The sequence below is a fragment of the Bubalus bubalis genome, chromosome 2 (assembly GCF_019923935.1).
Source record: "Bubalus bubalis isolate 160015118507 breed Murrah chromosome 2, NDDB_SH_1, whole genome shotgun sequence".
Lineage (NCBI taxonomy): Eukaryota > Metazoa > Chordata > Mammalia > Artiodactyla > Bovidae > Bubalus > Bubalus bubalis.
This window is the reverse complement of record NC_059158.1, coordinates 9,040,072-9,052,294: the sequence shown is the minus strand read 5'-3', so window position 1 is coordinate 9,052,294 and position 12,223 is coordinate 9,040,072. Positions and strand designations below refer to the sequence as shown.

General features: G+C 43.2%; 1 protein-coding gene across 18 annotated transcripts in view; it reads right to left on the bottom strand.

The window, feature by feature from the left end:
- PHACTR1 (phosphatase and actin regulator 1) overlaps window positions 1–12,223 on the bottom strand; it is a 518,881-nt gene that overhangs the window by 95,702 nt on the left and 410,956 nt on the right. The gene's annotated exons all lie outside the window — the stretch shown is intronic.

Genomic DNA, 12,223 nt, shown 5'->3' with positions numbered 1-12,223 from the left:
TAACGTATGGAAAGCGTCTGTAAATCATACTTGACTAATGTCAGCTAATGACACCAGTGAACAGCTACTATGATCGGCATCTTAACCTGCTTATTTCATTTCATCTTCAAGACAATCAAATTACCTATGGTGTAGGCATTTTCACTTTATTTAATTGTGATATATGGTTGAGGAAACTGTACCGCAGGGCAGCTCAACCACCTCTCAGAACCACACTGGGAAGAGGATCTAGGATTCGAAGCCAGAAATGCTAACTTCATCCTTGGCTTAACTTCTGCATCACATAGCATCTTCTAGAGTGTGACCTTTCCTCAGAAAGGGATTCCTCAAAAGGGATTCCTCTTTGAATTACCTAGTTCATACAGATCATGTCTTATTGTCTTATTGAAGATTTAGTCACTTCTCAACTATTAAAAAATGGTATGAAAACATCTCTTCTAAAGGTCCCTGGATTGGTACCCAGGTTCCTGAGGAGAGACTGAGGGGGTGGGGGGAGACCTCCGTAGGACACCCACCCATCTCTCTCGGCTCCCAGTGAGGAACGAAGGAATGGTTCAGTTCCCAAACGTCCCTCTACAAGGACCCAGCCTCTCACCTGAGCCAGCTGCTCAGGCAGGTAGGGGCTGGAGGAGGGAAGAGGAAGCATTTCCTTGGATCAGTGGTGTGATGGAGGGCAAGTCAAGTGGGAACAGAGCCCGCGAGTGGGGAAGGGGGGCGCAGCACACAGGGCAGGCCGGTGGCTCCAGGCAGGACGGGGTGGGGGGCAGGGGGGATTGGCGGAGCCCGTAGAGGAAACAAAGCTCTTCCAGCGCTGACATCCAGGAAGCACTGAGAGGAGGAGGTGAGAAGTGGTTGTGGTCCCTTTGGTCAGTTTGAGATTCTTTGCATGCTTTGGTTACACAGTCATCCGGGAGCGGTGGGTGGGGGGGCGGTGGAAACATCATTTATAAAATATGAAAACAATTTCATGCAGATAAATTTAGGTACAGATAATTAAACACACACAAGTCTCAATTGAATTTAATGCAAAAAAATTATATGAGTAAGAACTAGAAAGAAAGCAAGGAAACAAGAATTGTGATTGAACTCTGTTACCCACTAGCTGTCCGATCTTCACCAAGTCACTCTGCAGGTCTGGAAAGACACTGATGCCTCCCCTGCCGCCATTTAAGAGGTCCAGCCTGGGACCCGACAACTGTATGACAGTAAAAAGCCCTCTGGGTTATTCTCAAGCATATCAGGACTGAAAATCCCTGATTATCCATTTTGAAACTTATTATTTTAGAGATGTATTCTAACACCCTCCCTTAGATTACAATGAATTCAGTGGTATGAGAAGGAAAAATAAATGTTAGCTCTGGCAGATAGCTTACTGAGAACATATTAATAAGAAGATGGATGTATATAAACCTACAGCCCCCAGAAGTGAGGGCAGGAAGTCTGTATGGAAGGACAAGGGTTAGAGGTGCGTGGGGAAACTATTGAGCAGTGTTCGCTTTGGGAGGTGAAGGAGTTTTATGTCCTGAACCAAAGGACAAGATATGGTGGGAAGAGGGCAGAAAGTGCTCTCGTGCAGAAAGGGGATACCCGGGGAAGGGGAAGAGAAGTGTGTGCCATTAGGTCAGAAAGTTCTGCCTGATTTTAAAAAACATTTGCTCAGCAGCACAGTAGGAAAGACTGAATAGGCAAGATGAAGTGGGGGTTTCAAGGTAAAAGTTTATTAGCCACCTTCTGGATGAATAAAGAAGTGTTACCCTGGCCTGAACCATGTAAATGAACAGATTTCCCTTCAACAAAACAAGTTTCCCAGGGGCTTTTCAAAACCCTGGAGTAAAGTGGGTGAACCAGAGCCACAGACGGAAAGGAAGGTTCTGCAGGCAGGCGGGCAGAGCCCTGGACACAGAGGTCCGAGAGCTCCAGCACCAGCAGAATATGGATGCTCTCAGGCCAACCGCTGTTATCTGGACTTCAGCTGTCTCTCCACACTCAGTCAACAACTGAGGACCAGCTGCCCACAGCGTAAGGGACTCCATCAGGGGCTGGGGATAATGGTAAGCAGAGCCCCTCCCTCCCAGAGATCACAGGCTAAGGTGCGATTCAGTCATCAAAGGAGATGCCACCTCATCCATGATTGCAAATTGAGATGGGCCTCAAAAGAAGACATGCTTCCATCAGAGCAGATGCTAAATAACCTCCTCCATGGGGGAGTTGGGGCTTCCCTGGTGGCTCAGCGGTAAAGAACCCGCCTGCCAATGCAGGAGACTCGGGTTCAATCCTGAGTTGAGAAGATCCCCTGGAGAAGAAAATGGCAACCCACTCCAGTATTCTTGCCTAGGAAATCCCATGGACAGAAGAGCCTGGCGGGTTACAGTCCATGGGGCTGCAAAAGAGTCGGACATGACTAAGTGCCTGAACAACAGCAACAACTGGCGAATAAGTGGAGGGTTTTCTGAGGAAGAGACCCCCGAGTTGGGTCTGGAAGCTGAATGTATGTTATCTTAGCTTAGGGCAGTCGGGGAGGAAGTGGAAAACACTCCAGACAGAGCAAGCTGGGGGGATCAGGGTGCCGTGGACAAGCAGAGAGGAAGCCGGTGTGACTGCACAGCCAACACCAGTTTGGAGGATGATGGTTTGAGATGCAGTCAGAGGGGCAGGGGGCGCTGGGCCACGCAGGGCTTTCCTGACCACGTTCTTCTAAGGGAAATGTGAAGAAACCGATCGGGTTTGAGTTATTTGACAGACCAATGTCCGCTTCAGCCTGGAGGATGGACTGGACGGAGGCCAGTTACTGGATGATTGCAGAAGCCTGAGCAGAAGATGAAGGCAGATACACAAGAACGCTGAAGATAAACATGGAGTTGTTAAGAAATGAAAAAAAATAGCGACCACAAGAGCAAAAACATCAGTTAAAAACAAAAATAGTAAATCTAAGCAGATGATGATTAAACTTTAGGCCACAGTGAACAAGAGGGCAGCATTAAAATACAAAGATTAGATATACAGCATATGTCTAAAGATATATGGCGAAGATATCTAAAGATATAAAGGTGAACGGGCTTCCCCAGTGGCTCAGTGGTAAAGATTCTGCCTGGAACACAGGAGATGCGGGTGTGATCCCTGGGTTGGGAAGATTCCCTGGAGGAGGAAATGGCAATCCACTCCAGTATTCCTGCCAGAAAATCTCACGGACAGAGGAGCCTGGTGGACTACAGTTCCCAGTGTTACAAAGAGTCAGATATGACTGAGCAAGTGAGCATGAGCACGGGCACATAAAGGTGAATTTCTAAAACCAATTATTTTAACCTCTAACACAAAAGAACCAAAAAGAAAAAGCAGGAAGCTGACTTCCCCCATCAAAATGAAAATACAGGTTGCTGATGCTGCTGCTTCTGCTAAGTCACTTCAGTCGTGTCCGACTCTGTGTGACCCCATAGACGGCAGCCCACAGGCTCCCCCGTCCCTGGGATTCTCCAGGCAAGAACACTGGAGTGGGTTGCCATTTCCTTCTCCAATGCATGAAAGTGAAAAGTGAAAGGGAAGTCGCTCAGTCGTGTCCGACTCTTAGCAACCCCATGGACTGCAGCCCACCAGGCTCCCCCGTCCCTGGGATTCTCCAGGCAGGAGTATGGAGTGGGGGGCCATCGCCCTAGGTGGCAACAATACAGTTCCTTGGGTCTTCAGAAAAGAATCCAATTTCTGGGCTGCAGTAATGCAGTAAATGCAAAACACTGTAAAAGGCTTTCAACATAGTCCTGTGGCAACTGAAACACCAAATAAAGTTGCATAAACAAAAAAATGTGCAAATGCTAAAGCAGCGACATCCAGTCTAAAATTCCACACCAACATATGAAACAGCCTAAAGAGGAAAAGGGGGGAAATGACTGATTGGCTTTTATAGACCAACAAAGAACGAGAAGAGTAGATCCAAACACCTTTTAAAAAGCTTCACATATCCCCTGTTTCTTGCCTGAAATGAGTGAGAGAAGGACTTCTCAGTTACTGTACCCAATACAGCTCCCAAAAACATATTAAAAGGTTAGCCCATCTAAGGAAGGCTCTCTAAGCTTGTCATTAAACAAAATATTAATGTAAAAGTCATCCAGGAAACCTTGAAGTGCATAGTTATCCTTGCATCTTTATCAACATCTATTGATCACATCTTTTTATTTTCCATTTCTTTGATCTGTTGATGTCTTGGGGCCACGCTGATCCTAGAGTTGGCCCCTTGCAGGGAGCCTGCCTTTCCTGTGCAAACTGACCAATCCAGAGCCCCACCCTCAACCACCTCCTTCACAGAGTTCTTACAGAAAATAGGCCACTCTTTCTCTGCCCTAATCACCACAGGGCTAGGTACCAGACAACCGGAGACACTCCTTAAGCCCCAGAGTCCACTACAACGATTCAAACCAGCTAGGTAAGCCCATTTATCCTGTCCTGCCCATTGCTTCTTGTGGAAACCACGAAAAAGGCTCTTGCCCACGTTTTCCTCCCATTCTTTCTGTCTCCTGAATAACCCGCTTTGGCCCTCCATGGCCTGGCACGCCCTTTCCCTTGCAAGCTGTGAGGATAACAAACTTTTCTTTTTTTTTATTTTTAAACTTTACACTATTGTATTGGTTTTGCCAAATATCGAAATGAATCCGCCACAGGTATACATGTGTTCCCCATCCTGAACCCACCTCCATCCTCCCTCCCCATACCATCCCTGTGTGTCATCCCAGCGCACCAGCCCCAAGCATCCAGTATTGTGCATCGAACCTGGACTGGCGACTCATTCCATATATGATATTATACGTATTTCAATGCCATTCTCCCAAATCATCCCACCCTCTCCCTCTCCCACAGAGTCCAAAAGACTGTTCTATACATCAGTGTCTCTTTTGCTGTCTCGTATACAGGGTTATTGTTACCGTCTTTCTAAATTCCATATATATGTGTTAGTATACCGTATTGGTGTTTTTCTTTCTGGCTTACTTCACTCTGTATAATACAAAAAACCTCGAATAGCCAAAGCTATCTTGAGAAAGAAGAATGGAACTGGAGGAATCAACCTACCTGACTTCAGGCTCTACTACAAAGCCACAGTCATCAAGACAGTATGGTACTGGCACAAAGACAGAAATATAGATCAATGGAACAAAATAGAAAGCCTAGAGATAAATGCATGCACATATGGACACCTTATCTTTGACAAAGGAGGCAAGAATATACAATGGATTAAAGACAATCTCTTTAACAAGTGGTGCTGGGAAAACTGGTCAACCACTTGTAAAAGAATGGAACTAGAGCACTTTCTAACACCATACACAAAAATAAACTCAAAATGGATTAAAGATCTAAACGTAAGACCAGAAACTATAAAACTCCTAGAGGAGAACATAGGCAAAACACTCTTCGACATACATCACAGCAGGATCCTCTATAACCCACCTCCCAGAATATTGGAAATAAAAGCAAAAATAAACAAACTCTTTTCAATGGCAATCGTCTCTTGATCTGTTGGCTTCACCATATCGGAATAATAAGAAAACCTACATTTAAAAACATACCTATCATTGCACTGGTTTGTAAACAAAGGTAAAAAACTAAGGTTATTATTTTCCACAGCTTTATGTTCCATTCTATTGCTTGGAAGTCTGTTTACAATTGAGTGAAAGATTTATAAATAGGAAATCTGGTGAAAGAAAGACTCTCAACAGTCAATTCCATGAAAGCCCAGAGACCAGCTCTGGGCACGGAAGGACAGCAGCTTTAATCGCTTTTGTAAACTTTTTTGAGCCAGTTACTGCAGTCTATGCCATGTTTACTAAAAGCCAGTTCCCCATCACCTCCAATTAATTTCTTCAGTTTCCCTATACATTCGGATTTGTGCTAAGCCAAGGAATCCTATGCTTCTTTGACATAGAAGAATTAAAACTGGCATCTTGGAAGGGCTTGTTCTTGCTTAGTGAATGCCTGGGCTGGATCAATTTGTTAAAAATAGCTTGAACATTCTCTTTTTATTTTCCGCATGTGCACACATGCATGCTTTTTTTTTAATTTATGGAAATAGATGAAGCATTTTAACAGTAAATAATTTAAGAAATAGAAAACAAACTTATTTTTCATCGTCCCTCCTTCCAAACACCCAGCTCATCACCTCTCACCACTGCCTTTCTTTGGTAACGTCCTTCTCTCTTTCTGCCGTCTCTCTCTGCTCCTTTCCCACACACTCCCACACTATATAAATACAGTTTTTAAAACCACAAATGGGCTCATTTAGCTCACATTATTCCACAATTCTTTTTTTCCTCCTCTCATTTGTGAATATGTTTTGGAAATCTTCCAGTTGGTACATACAGAAAACACCTCATTCTTTTTGAGTACCGCCTACCATTACATGGATCTAAGTGCCAAATTCAGACTTAAATTGAAGAAAGTAGGGAAAACCACTAGACCATTCAGGTATGACCTAAATTAAATCCCTTACGATTATACAGTGGAAGCGACAAATAGATTCAAGGGATTAGATCTGATAGAGTGTCTGAAGAACTATGGATGGAGGTTTGTGACATTGTACAAGAGGCAGGGATCAAGATCATCCCCAAGGAAAAGAAATGTAAAAAGGCAAAATGGTTGTCTTAGGAGGCCTTACAAATAGCTGTGAATAGAAAGGAAGTGAAAAGCAAAGGAGGAAAGCAAAGATATACCCATTTGAATACAGAGTTCCAAAGAATAGCAAGGAGAGATAAGAAAGCCTTTCTCAGCGATCAATGCAAAGAAATAGAGGAAAACAATAGAATGGGAAAGTCTAGAGATCTCTTCAAGAAAATTAGAGATACCAAGGGAACATTTCACGCAAAGATAGGCACAATAAAGGACAGAAATGGTATGGACCTAACAGAAGCAGAAGATATTAAGAGGTGGCAAGACTACACAGAAGAACTATACAAAAAAGCTCTTCACGATCCAGATAATCGCGATGGTGTGATCACCAACCTAGAGCCAGACATACTGGAATGTGAAGTCAAGTGGGCCTTAGGAAGCATCACTACCAACGAAGCTAGTGGAGGTGATGGAATTCCAGTTAAGCCATTTCAAATCCTAAAAGATGATGCTGTGAAAGTGCTGCACTCAATATGCCAGCAAATTTGGAAAACTCAGCAGTGGCCACAGGACTGGAAAAGGTCAGTTTTCAGTCCAATCCCAAAGAAAGGCAATGCCAAAGAATGCTCAAACTACTGCACAATTACACTCATCTCACGGCAACCCACTCCAGTGTTTTTGCCTGGAGAATCCCAGGGACGGGGGAGCCTGGTGGGCTGCCGTCTATGGGGTCGCACAGAGTCAGACACGACTGAAGTGACTTAGCAGTAGCAGTAGCAGCACATGCTAGCAATGTAATGCTCAAAATTCTCCAAGCCAGGCTTCAACAGTACATGAACTGTGAACTTCCAGATGTTCAAGCTGGTTTTAAAAAAGGCAGAGGAACCAGAGATCAAATTGCCAACATCCACTGTATCACAGAAAAAGCAAAAGAACTCCAGAAAAATATCTATTTCTGCTTTATTGACTATGCCAAAGCCTTTGACTGTGTGGACCACAACAAACTGGACAATTCTTAAAGAGATGGGAATACCAGAAGAATACTCGAGAAATCTGTATGCATGTCAGGAAGCAACAGTGAGAACTGGACATGGAATAACAAACTGGTTCCAAATAGGGAAAGGAGCACATCAAGCCTGTATACTGTCACCCTGCTTATTTAACTTATATGCAGAGTATACCATGAGAAACACTGGGCTGAATGAAGCACAAGCTGGAACCAAGATTGCCAAGAGAAATACCAATAACCTCAGACATGCGGATGACACCACCTTTATGACAGAAAGCGAGGAACTAAAGAGCCTCTTGATGAAAGTGAAAGAGGAGAGTGAAAAAGTTGGCTTAAAACTCAACATTCAGAAAACTAAGATCATGGCATCTGGTCCCATCACTTTGTGGCAAATAAATGGGGAAACAGTGACAGACTTTATTTTTTGGTCTCCAAAATCACTGCAGAGGGTGACTATAGTCATGAAATCAAAAGACTCTTGCTCCTTTTGAAGAAAAGCTATGACCAACCTAGACAGCATATTGAAAAGCAGAGACTTTACTTTGCCAACAAAGGTCTGTCTAGTCAAAGCTATGGTTTTTCCAGTGGTCATGTATGGATGTGAGAGTTGGACTACAAAGAAAGCTGAGCGCCAGAGAATTGATGCTTTTGAACTAGGGTGTTGAAGCAGACTCTTGAGAATCCCTTGGACTGCAAGGAGATCCAACCAGTCCATCCTAAAGGAAATCAGTCCTGAATATTCATTGTAAAGACTGATGTTGAAGCTAAGACTTCAATACTTTGGCCACCTAGTGCAAAGAACTGACTCATTGGAAAAGACCCAGAAAATGGATAAGATTGAAGGCAAGAGGAGAAGGGGATGACAGAGGATGAGATGGTTGGATGGCATCACCAACTTGATGGACATGAGTTTGAGCAAGCTCCGGGAATTGGTGAAGTACAGGGAGGCCTGGCGTGCTGCAGTCCACGGGGTTGCAAAGAGTCGAACATGACTTAGTGACTGAACTGAAGTGGCAGAACTTATTTCACCATCTGAAACTGAAGAAGTTTAAGTTGCTTCACCTTTTGAGCCCATAAACATTGCCACTGTGATTATATCTGTTCAGGCACCCACATGAACAGGCATAAGAATTTTTCTAGTATGTATCACTAGACTTACTGGGCAGAGGGTGTTTTTGATGTGCTCCAGTACTGATGGAAGAAAGAAACTCTTATATTTCGTAAAATGAGGAAATGGGGGAAAAAGCAATATCAATTCTTTGTAGTCATCTGCTTCTTCTCAGAGTACCAGGGCAGGGAGCTATTCGTATAGTTCTCTAGGATAATTTATCTTTGTTGAATTCTCTGCGCAACTGCTTTAAATTACACTCTGTATGGGACAGAAATTTGAAGGGGAAAAAACAATTGATAAATGATAAAATCTATAGTAGCTTACTGTGGAGCCTTATGCCTTCAGTGGTTAAAACAGTCAGTCTGCAAGTACTGGGTTGGCCAAAAAGTTCATTTGGGTTTTTCCGTAAGATGGTGTGGGGAAACCTGACTGAACTTTTTGGTTAATCCAGTAAAATCTGCAGCCTTTATCCCTTTAAAATTTGACAATTTCAGTGAAAGTGAATTTAGGCTAGAGATCTACAAGTAACAAACAGAATGAGCCTCCGGAACCTGGAATCTACCTCTACTTCCCATATGACATCATAAAAAGGAGGATTATTAATATGATGCAACAACTACAGCCTAGAAAAACCCAACATGAAACAATCAACCCACACTTATATTATTTCAATCTTCTTTAAGATGAAGAGACTCTCCAAGTTAAGTGTATACAAACAATATATAAAAGAGGAGAAAGAGAAGCAAAGATTTGGAGGAACAGAATAAACCCAGAGGTCTTCCATTTTGAAAGATTAGAGAGCCAATGCCAGTTATCTCTTATTTCATAAGAAAATAAATGAGAAAAGCAACAACACTGTTGATCTAAGTGGAGTAGGAAATGGCAACCCACTCCAGTATTCTTGCCTGAAAAATTCCATGGTATACAGTGTGGTATACAGTCCATGGGTGGCAAGGAGTTGGATACAACTGAGCACGCATGTCAATCTAAATGCCGTGTTGAAGAAAGAATTAAAAAAAAATTTGATCCTAAATGCTTAGTTTTAGACAGAATGGTATGATAAACACACTCAAGAAGTTCTGTTAATCTAGAAGCAATCTGTGTAAGCACCAAATTTTTACCAACTCAGATGATTTCAGGAGTCCTATGCATATCTAGTACTTTGGCCACCTCATGCGAAGAGTTGACTCATTGGAAAAGACTCTGATGCTGGGAGGGATTGGAGGCAAGAGGAGAAGGGGACGACAGAGGATGAGATGGCTGGATGGCATCATTGACTCGATGGACGTGAGTCTCTGTGAACTCCGGGAGTTGCTGATGGACAGGGAGGCCTGGTGTGCTTCAATTCATGGGGTCGAAAAGAGTCAGACATGTCTGAGTGACTGATCTGATCTGATGCATATCTAAACATTTTGCTAAGTGTAGAGTCACTAGGCAAGAAGGTTTTTCCATTGATTATCCATTGATTATCCAAAGAAAAGCTTACTGAACCTAATTCAAGATGAAAAACATCTTTTAAAATATTTCATAATTAACATCAAATGATCCTCAAAATCAGAGACTGAACAACAAGGTCTTACTGTAAAGCACACGGAAGTAAATTCAATACCCTGTGATAAACCACAGAGGAAAAGAACACAAAAAAGAAGGTGTGTGTATATATATATAAATAAATGAATATATATAGTATATATATATATATAAATGAATCACTTTGTTGTACAGCAGAAATCAACACAACATTGTAAATCAATTACACTTCAAAAAATTAAAAACAAAACAAAACAGAGGCACTATTGAAACTCTTTTCCCTCTAAAATCTAAAGCATGGGAAATTCTACCTAAAGGGTAGAAACTAACATTTCAGTGTCTTCATCACGTAAGCACAGCTCCATATTTCCCCCCATTGTTACAATATGAACTTCAGCGACAGTGCAAGGGGAGTGAGTACGTGAATGAAGTTCCTCGTTTCCAGTACGGCAACCCACCCACTGTACTTGGCCAACACTGGTAGCTAGCTTAGATAAACTCTTCACAGCCCGTGAGGCAGGAGATGAGATTGTTTGTTTACTGTTGCTTGTGATCACACCCAAGTCATAGTGTGTATAGTAACCCCCAGAGATGCTCTGTGGAAAGGGTTTGGGGACAGTAATTTTGCTAAATGCCATGTACCACTAGAGAACCATTGTATTCATTAGCAGGAGAGGACCTAAAGAAACCAGTTTAACCCAGTGTTTCTCTCAAATTCATTTGACAATATAACCCTTTCATAGAGGACCACAGGGACTTTTATTCTGAGGAAAATCTTTTGGGAAACACTGATCTAAATGTCAGGCTGGGACTTTCCTGGTGGTCCAGTGGTTAAGAATCCGCCTTCCAAGGCAGCGGACGTGGGTTTGATCCCTAGTCAGGAAACTAAGGGGTTTCCCAGGTGGCTTAGTGGTAAAGATTTCGCCTGCCAATGCAGGAGCCATAGGTGCCGATCCCTGGGTCAGGAAGATCCTCTAGAGGAGGAAATAGCAACCCCCTCCAGTATTCTTGGTGGGATAATCCTGTAGACAGAGGAGCCTGGGCAGCTACAGTCCATGGGGTCACAAAGAGTCAGACACGACTGAGCATGCATGCAGGGAACTAAGATCCCACATGCCAAGAGGCAACTGAGCCTGTGTGCCATAACTAGAGAGTCTGAACCACAGCGAAGGATCACCCACGATACAATGAAGATCCTTCGTGCCACAGCTGGGACCCAATGCAGCCAAATAAATAAATATTAAAAAAAATAAAATAGATGCCAGGTTGCAGGAAGCGTATGTTGTAAAAAGGAGCCAGGGAGGTCAGCTCTTCCAACACAGCAGGGACACAGAGTGGCCAAGATCTTTTACAAAGACCTTTCTGATCAAAGTTTGAGTCAAACAGAACTGAAAACCCGAAGTCCTGCCATATTAAATGAGCAAGGCGTGACCAACCAGAAAGATCCGAACAGAGCAGAGTGACCAGCCATCCACCTGTTTGTCCTGCAGTCCTGGTGGGAATTTCAGTTGGGAGACATCCGTATTCCAGCGGTCTCCCTGGATGGGCAGCCCACTATCCATCTCCCAAATAAGTAAAGACTAGACATAGCCTTGATCAGCTCAATACTACAGAGTATATGTCCAAAGTAACAGCTTGGCTTTGGATATAATTGGTTTTCTGACAGTAATGCAGACAGTATAATTTCCTCTGGAGTCAAGGAGCATGAAAGTTGGACATGTCATTAGCATAGACGAGGCGATTTATTCTCCTCTTACTGTGGGAGAAGTGCCTGCAGCCAGGCCCCACCAGAGCCTTATCTACTGATGAAGTGTGGGAGAAAAAGGATCACAGACTTGTTTTTAAACTGTAAGTTGTGTTTCTAACAGCACGTTTCTCATGGATCTTGATTTGGATCCTGGTTTGAACAAACTAGTTGTAAAAGTGTTTGGGGGAGCCAGTTGGGAAAATATAAATATTAGATGATATTGTGTTGTACTTAGTCGCTC